The sequence below is a fragment of the Pogona vitticeps genome, chromosome 12 (assembly GCF_051106095.1).
Source record: "Pogona vitticeps strain Pit_001003342236 chromosome 12, PviZW2.1, whole genome shotgun sequence".
In the NCBI taxonomy this organism is placed as follows: Eukaryota; Metazoa; Chordata; class Lepidosauria; order Squamata; family Agamidae; genus Pogona; species Pogona vitticeps.
The window spans coordinates 1,210,789-1,219,737 of NC_135794.1; the positions used below are offsets into that span (position 1 = coordinate 1,210,789).

Sequence of the window (8,949 nt, forward strand, 5' to 3'; positions counted from 1 at the left end):
GGAGGGGGACCTGGGAACTTTTGCACCCCAGGTCGGACCCCAGAAACAAACAGCCAGAAACAAACACTGGGGCAGGAGGCAGGAAACAAAACCCACCTTCGTGCTAAACCCGAAGGGGCATCAGGGCCCGCCGCCTCCAGAAGGATTTGCCCCGGAGGGCAGGATCTGCCATCCATTGACTCCACAAACATGCCTTATCGTCCATCAATGGAATGCAACCATTCCCTCTACCTTGCTTATGGGGTGACCATTTCGGGGGCAGACCTTTGAGAAACGACCGTGACCGCATGGCTGGGATTCCAGGGCAAGAACACCTCCACCCTGACATTTCTTTCCATTATTCAACTTTCACACGCTTTCAGAACATGACCCCATGCCGTTAAAAGGGCATCTGGGGGTGGGAGAGAGGTGGCGGATCAGAAGAAGCCAAGGTGAAAAAGGCTGTTGTGACAATACAGAAGGAGAAAAGATGGAGAGGAGAGACAACAATTCCCATTTTTTTAAACCATGCCTGGAGTTCAACACTTTCCACCTCAGCTTCCGCGTGCATCAATTTATTACTGATTTATTTAAAACGGCATCTTTCTTCTTAAAGTGAAACAAGGCGGCTTGCGTCATTAAAAGGACAATATTTAGAGATAGAAGGATATTGGCAGAAATTCAGGCAAAGAGAAAGGAACTAGAAAATTTAGAGAAAGTTCAGAGGGATTTGATTGATATAAAAAGGAATTTTTTTTTGAATTTAGCTATAAAAACTCAAAATTATTAGCAAATACATGTTAAATGTCTGGAACAGATATAAAAATAAGTTATGTCTCTTTACTTCACCACTAAAATTAGTGACCGAAATAGAAAATTTCCCAGCAAACATGCAGGGTTTAGTTGATTTAAGGATTAAAAAATTGCCAGATTGAAGGACTGGATGATTAAAATGAGATGGAAGGATCAGATTATAGTTAAACTTCAAACTAATAAACTATCATGGTATAATTATATCCAATTAGATAGTTGGACAAATGACTGGTTGAAAACTAATGGCAAATGTAGAGAATGTACTAAGTATGAACAATTTCTATCATCACATGAAGACATGCAGAAAGATGTTTTGAGGAAGGGAGCAGTAAGCAGAATTTATAACCTAATTTTGGAACAAGAGGAAAAAGAGATTGAAATAGAAGGTTTGAAATCAATTTGCGAACATGATTTAAAACAGAGGATTGGACAAAAAATTGGAAAATGAGAGTTTTAAGTTTAATGTCGGTAAGAATAAAAGATTATTTTAAAAAATAGTTTAAGGTAGTACATGACTCCAGTGAAACTGAACATAATAAATTCAGACTATTCTAAGACCTGTTGGAAATGTGATGAAAAATTATCACATGTGGTAGGAGTATAAATTGATTCAGAAATTTTGGAAATTAATTTTTAAGAAAACATGTGATATATTTGGAAAAGATATCAAGCTTAATTCTAAAATTGCTTTGCTGTCAATTTTTGATAAGATAGAATTTGATTGTTGCGCAAAGGAATTGATTTCTAATTTTATGACAAGTGCTAGATTATTAATAGCTAGATTCTGGAAATATTAAAATGATATTAAATTAGAAGATTGGTATAATGAAGTATGAAGACAAGAGGGCCTGGCGTGCTCTGGTCCATGGGGTCATGAAGAGTCGGACACGGCTTAATGACTAAACAACAACAATAATGAAGAATGGGACATTGTGTTAAATGATAAATTGACTACTGAACTTAAGATGAAATGAGTGCAAATAAGTTTAAATATTTTTAATGCTATTTGGGGTAGATTTATTGAATTTGTATTAGTGGAAGGAAAGGGGAAAGCCTCTAAGCAACCATCAGTACAATTTTGGAAAGGAGGTCTGTAATAAAAGTATTGCTCCAAAGGGTCCCGTAGATATGGGATTGCACTGTGTTTTAGATTGTATTAGTAAGTATTTTGTATTCTTGTATTTGTTTTGGAAATTTTTTTAAAGGACAATATTTAAAGGCTGGACACGGTAAATAAAACAGTAAATAAAATAAATATGAAAAACCTACTTAAAAGCAACAGAGCACAGCAACTCCATTTGAAACACACACACACATGCCCCTAAAACCAGCATCCACGCAACAGGGCCTCCCGAAGGACCAGATGAAGCACCACTTTGGCCCAAAAAGCGACACACCCAGGTTCATTGGCTGACCAGCTTCTACAGGCCGCAACATTGCCCCAACTTCTCAGGCCCAGCAAAGAGAGGGTCCAAACTCCATGTCAAGGGCTGTCCTCTTTTTAACCTGCTTTCTTTCCCACCTATGTCTCTGTAATAAGCCTTGCAAATTAAGCCCCCTGTTTATCTTCCACGGACCTATTCCAAACCAAGCAGACACAGGAGGGGAGAAAAGTCATCGCGTAGCTGGCTGGATAGCTCAGTTTTAGGTCTCTGAGGGAGGCAGTTCAATTCCCCACGGGGTGCCTCCCTCGGAGAAGAGCCAGCCTGGGTAGCCTTGGGCAAGCTGCATGGTGGTCCCAGGGCTCCCCCTAGAGGAAGGGAAGATGGGAAACCACGTCTGTGCAGATCCTCCCTAGAAAACCCTGGACAGTTTTGCTAGACGTCAGAATCGACTTGATGGCACATTATTCTTAAGATACAAGCATGATAATTAAATTTAAAAATGAATAACGAACCCCTGCCTTATGGCAGCTGCAGAAATATTCTACCTTCAAAGGCACACACGCCATCAACAACCATGGGCACCACATGGATCAAAGCCATGGATCGCCTCCATTTATCACGCTATCCAACTGCAAAAATGCCCACCGGCGGACCGAGCTGTCCAGGAAGCAACTGTATACAAAACTCTGTCACTTTCCCTCGACCTTAAACACAACTCTGTGTTGCCAAAACACTCGATGGATGCTGCTATGCCTGCCGCCGTGTGTCTCTTGTAAACCACAGGGCCTGCCAGCCTGGGCCGCCTTCGCTCACGTCTCTGTTTCACCTCCTCGTCCGTCGGCTCTTCACTGCCTCGGAGGAGCCCGACCCCACACAAGGGCAGGCTGGGCAGTTCACATGAGGGGTCCCCTGATGATAACACAAGCATCTTCATAAAGTATTCAAAGTCAGGGTGAAAGAAGACGACGGATTCATGACGAACATTGACTTGCTATCCTGTTGGCGTCGTTGGCAATTCGTGTGGTTTGTGGTTCAAGCGAATCAGGGCTTCCGGGAGTGGTAGAACAGCCCTGGCATGAATTAGAGATGCCGAACTCCCTGTAAGTCTTCAGCGGATTTTCCTCCTCATCCTCACCACGTTTGGCCAAGATTGGATTTGGGACGTCTGAGTTCTAGCCCCCGAAAGCAGGGGTCCCTCCCCCGCAAGAAAGTGCTCTTTGGCCAGATGCTAAATAAAGGTATTGCCCCCTTTTATTTTGGGAAGGCGCACATGGAGCACACCGCTTTTCTTTTTTCTTGGCAGAAATTTTGCTAGCCTGGCATCCCCACGGGCAGCCCATGTGTGTAGACAGATGTCCTCGCGGGAACGGACAGGCTGCCAAATTCTTAAACCACCTTTGAGAGGGGAAAAAGGAGCCATTTTTAAGTCGAAGAAAGCAGCCCCTCATTCTGTATTTAGGTCAATGGGGAAAACACTGGCACTAGAGGATAACTAAGAAGCCAACCACTCTCCCGGTTCCTCCTAAAACAGGAAGCCAACATGTACAAACTGGTCTTCTTCTCACCTTCTCCTTCCTGCGAGGCCAACAGGGCCACACGGCCTCCATTCAGGCAGCTGTTTAGAAGCAAATCCACCACACACACCCCGGCGTCCTGCTAACAAAACAGCCAACTCAACACAAACATCTTGACCCTTCTTCTATTTTAATCTAGGGATAACAAAAATTAAGGCAAAATCAAATCCCAACAGGGTGTCGTGTTATTAGCTGGTGCCACTAGCAAACGGGAAGAGTCCTACCACATCGACCTGCCCTCTGTAACTGAGGAATATTCTGAACGATTCCCTTCTATCACCAGCTTTCTACCGAAGGACAGGGTCAGACTCTACATGAGCGCTCACTTGTCATGAAAACTGAAATCCTACTAGTATTCCAGAGATCCGATTCTGGCAGACTTTCATGTCTGAGCAGTCAAACTACCCAAGAAAGAACGTGCTTATCTTCTGGCAACCAATCACAAAAATGGAGTAAGCTAATTTGTAAACTACAGGTGGCGAGAATCACTCACAATCAAGACTGCAGGAATTTTATATAAAGGAGCGGGGGGGGGGGATGCCTGTAATGTCTAGTTGGGTCCTTATTTAACCTCAGTGTCTCCGTGCAGGAGATTCTACCACAACTCAGACTGGGATTGGGTTGGGTTGGGTTGGGTTGAGCAAGCCATGACAAGTAGCCTTCTGTCAGATGCTACTTTAAACACACACACACACACACACACACACACACACACACACACACACACACACACACACACACACATAAAGCAGGGTAGAAACCAATCTCCAAACACCTTTTGACAAATAAAAATAAAACGTTAGGCACTGCCTGAAGAGAACACCTTGATTCCGTTCGTTCAGGCTAGATTCTTTTTCAAGGAAATCCATCTTAACTAAAACGAAGTGGACCTTCAGGCACTGGTTAGCGAAGAAGATCTTGCGGCTGTGGCAGGAACTTCCAGGTGGTGGAAATCTATACTCAGTAGGACGCGTAACTAATTACTGGAAGGGTAACTAATTACTCCCATGTAAATAATTGCAGTAGCCCTAGGGACGCCTCAGTTTCTCCCAGCTTGTTCCGATAGATTAAAACCATATAAAATAATCAGATCCAAAAGCAAAGACGTCATCAGGGACGTGGTGGAATGAGTGCCCCTATCGCTTTTCATCGTTTTAAAGCATGGCTGGAGATCCGTTTCAACTGTGTTGGGTGTTTCGTGCTGGAATACCCTTAAAGGAAGCAGTGAGAAAATGGAGAAGTTCCCCCATCCTCCACCTCAGGATCGCCAGACGCAGAGCAAGTTTTGGGCCACCAGTGTCCGCCTCTTGCAACGCTGCACAGGACAGGCCGATGCGTCGCAACAGCCCAACAGCACCGCCCGTGTTGTTATTTACAGTGGAGGCTATTTATGGAGAGAACCGGCTTCAAGACAAGCTCTGGGTGTGAGGAATCTAAGCAAAGCTTCCTCCCTTTTGTCTTACCTCACTCCTTTTGTTGTTGTTGTTGAACTAGACAACAGGCTTCTCCAGTGCTAGCAGACAGAGCAAATATAGTGATTTCACTAGCGCATCCCTATGATTTGCTTTCCATATAAAGCCCGCCTGGGAATGTCTGACATTTGGCCATGGGAAAGGAGGCAGGACCCGCAGAGGGTGCCAGATGGACATCTGGCTGCCATCACTGTAACGTGTGACCATGCAAAGTGCTAGCCTTGAAAAGCTTCTGTCACCCAGCCAAAGCCCCCGGAAACATCCCACCTGGTCTGATTTGGGGAATAAAGCAGGGTCCGACCTTTTTGGGACTTGGATCTCAGACCACCCGGGAATCCCTCTGCCATCTCCAGGTAAGGCCAGGAAAGGACCCAGTCTGGAAGCCTGGAGAGCAGCTGTGGATGCCCGTCTGAGTTGGCCACCCTGGGCTAGAGGGTTCAAGGGTCTAACCCCATGGGAGGCCTCTCCCTGTGTGTCTACATTAAGCACTAGAAGGCCCGCCTAGGCATCAGCCAAGACGTTCCTCGAGACTGTAGTGGTCGCTGGGGTGGGGTGGGGCTCCTTTAGAGGCCTCCACAGCCAAGCGTTACGCGTGGCCTTCTCTGTGGTGGCGCCCTGCCTCGACTGTGCCGCAATGACCTTTGCTCCACAGCAAAAGCCTTCGCTGGCTGGTGGCTAGACAGCCTGGAAGATTCCAGGAGTTTTATACCTACGAAAATGGAACACTTCCTTCTCTGGCTTCAAGCTGCTGCTCTGCTTACCCCCCACCCCCCACCCCCGGTTCCTGAGATTCCCTAAAGGAGTTATTGGTGGGGTGTTTAATTGACCTCAGTTGCTTTGAACCTCCCCATCCCCATGGTTGGAAATGTCCCTCCTCCGGCCACACCTGAAGGATTAGAGACTGGGAGAAAGAGGGAGGCGGGGTGCATTGTGTGAGGCACAATTGACCGGGAAGGTGTCTTAATTAGGCAAGACCTGTCGAATAAAAAGGAGCCACAGGATAGCACCTGAGCCAGGTTTGCTAGGAAGCCCCTTCGGCAAACGGATGGTGTTCAGAGCACAAAAAGTCCTTGTGTGCCAGAGGAATGTTGTTCAACCAGAAGGGAGAGCGGGCAGCGTGACATGCCACCATAGCGAAGTGGAACCAATGTTTTCAGGAACGTGGGAGCTGGCAACCCATTGCAACACCCAGCACTGGTGTCCAGGATGAATCTCAACAAAGGTTGCCACAAACCCAGGAAGGCGGAAGAAAAACTGGTTCCAGGTAACATCCCGGGAGATGCTACAGGCAGCTGACTGATGGGGGGGGGGATCCAGAGGCACCTGGTGGCCAGAGGCTTTGAGGATATAGATCACGCGCTGTTGCAGCCTCTCTGTGGGAGAGGCGATTTGGAGGTTTCCAGAAAAGAGACCCTGCTTGCTGACTGCAATCACATTTGGAAATGAGTACAATTCCAGAGTGGACTTGAACGTCCCATGTCAAACTTAAGCAAAAGTTAAAGAAGAGTATCAAGCTTAAAGAAATGCAAATCATGATAAAGGACATTTATAAATGCATAAATAACTTGCATTAGAAGTTCTGCCCATACTGCAGTCCGTGGTGCTCTAAAGTTTAATTGGTCAACAACACTAGTTTACTTAAAACACACCCGATTCGTATATTAAAGTAAATACTGTTCTGAATTTGAATACTTACAAAATGGCAAGAAAGCTCTTCAAAGGGGCATCCCGTTGGTTTCCTGCATGCGTTGGTGGGGCCGCTTCTTTGGAAATGATTGGGGATGATGCCTGCTAAAACACAGGCGTCTCTCATCTAGAAACAAAGAAATATTTTTTTGTTGTTGCAGAATTATAGCACTTTCACTCATTTGCCACTCATGACTAACATCTGTGGGATTAATTAAATTTAAGATTTCTCCGATAGGCATTTGGTACCGCTGCACTGCATTAGGCTGAACACAAGGGTAGACATGAGCCCCATGAAGCAGGGAAGTAACTCTGTTTGTAGGTGTTCGGATTTTGCTTGCATCGTGCCCCAACCCTGGCTACCGGGCCAAGCAGAGCTGCACCTGAAAACCTGATCCTGCATGCATGATAGCATCAACCCTTATTGGGTTAGAGAGGGATCAGCTATGTATTTCGAAAACAATAGACCATGAGGACTAGACTCTTCCAGTGGCAGAAATGGGAAGGGCACTAAGGAAAGTCAAGATCCTACACCAATTATCGAACTTTGCCCTGCATTCCGCACACATAAGACCACAGGGTGGATTCTGGTAAACAAGTCAATTTCCACCCTGAGACGCACGAGTTTTCTCTGCAGTCGTGATTTGACTACCAAATGAAGTTTGTTTGTCTGAAAAATAGAAAACACGGAGGACCTCACCACAACACATATCAGAACAGCAGCAAAAACTGAGACGGCCTGGAGGCGGTCAGCTTGAAGCTCATTTGGTGATATTGGGCTTTTATTATCCTAAGTCAGATGACTGATCCCTTTAGAACAATAGTGCATAATCTGACCGGCAGCCACTCTCCAGATGTCAGAGCAGCAGAGAAGGGTCTTCTTTATTTATGGCTGTTTCATTCATTCATTAGGTATCCTTCAGTCTCGAAAGACTATGGTATCGTGCTCTGTATGGAGGACTTGGATTGTCTTCTAAATCAATACGTCCGGGACGAAATGTGGGGGCCTTCTGAAGCAAAGCTGGTCCCCATCAGGGCAGCAACGCCATATTCTAGTCAGGGGCTCAGGGAACCTCTTGGGGGCTCAGACCACAGGGTTTAAAATTAGTTTGTTTACTTTTTCAGAATTTCAAACCTTGCTGGATCACACACACGGAGTGGTCGTGAGCTACATCCTGCCCATTCTTTCGGCAGCTTAGTTGGTCCTATGCGAGGAAGAAAAAGGTGAACGGGCAGCTGTTTCGGAAGGAAAGCCGCTGAACGGCACAGCCAGGTTTCACGCTGGCTCTCAGCCACCTTGGCCTCTAGGAGCCGCCCACCCCAGGTGCAATGGCATCGTTGGGACAGCGTACAGAAAAAGCAGAATACGGAGGACTCCCAGAGCCTTGGACTGAAGCTTGGCATCGCATATTTCCTCTGTGGCCCTCCCAGAATCAAAGAGCATTTTGACAGAAATTTATTAGCTGCAGCCTTTACACCGGGTGTTTTACATAACCCACACACGGCTGGCTTGCTATTTAAAAAAGGAAAAAGGAAAAACAATACGAAGGAATAACCTTGACACACTTTCAGCAGAGATAAAGTTGTGTTCACTAAAAACTCTGGAGTAGAAACATCCAGTTCACTCCCTGTTGATGGACAACAGCGTGTTTTCCTTGAAAGTCGCCTGTTTTTTAACATGATATTCTCACCCCACCGTCCTCCAAAGAGCTCAGACTGCCAAACATTTCCCTCGCTTCCATTTTATCTGGAGGAGCCCCCCTAAGGTCGAAAGAAAGGAAATAACTGCCCCAAAGCTAGTAGCCAAAGAGGTTAGGGGCAGGCCATCAATGGCTACCAGTTAGACTGGTGATGTATCCAGGTGTTCTTGGACTGCAACTCCCAGAAGCCTCTGCCACACCAGCTGTGCTGGCCGGGGTTTCTGGGAGTTGCAGTCCAATAACATCTGGGCTACCCAAGGTTAGGAACTCCTGCCATAGCCAATGCCATTGTGACTACAACACGCTGGGTCTCTTTCATTCCATCCACACCGACAATTAA

The 8,949-nt window shown here is 46.0% G+C and overlaps 1 protein-coding gene across 1 annotated transcript in view; it reads right to left on the minus strand.

Annotated features, from left to right (window-relative positions):
• The window catches only part of USP3 (ubiquitin specific peptidase 3), a 36,278-nt gene extending 29,256 nt beyond the window's left edge, over positions 1–7,022 (minus strand). The window contains exon 1 of the mRNA XM_020784772.3: positions 6,920–7,022. The gene's annotated coding sequence lies outside the window, so the exon portion shown is untranslated. The remainder of the gene's footprint in view (positions 1–6,919) is intronic.
• Positions 7,023–8,949: the final 1,927 nt, after the last annotated feature.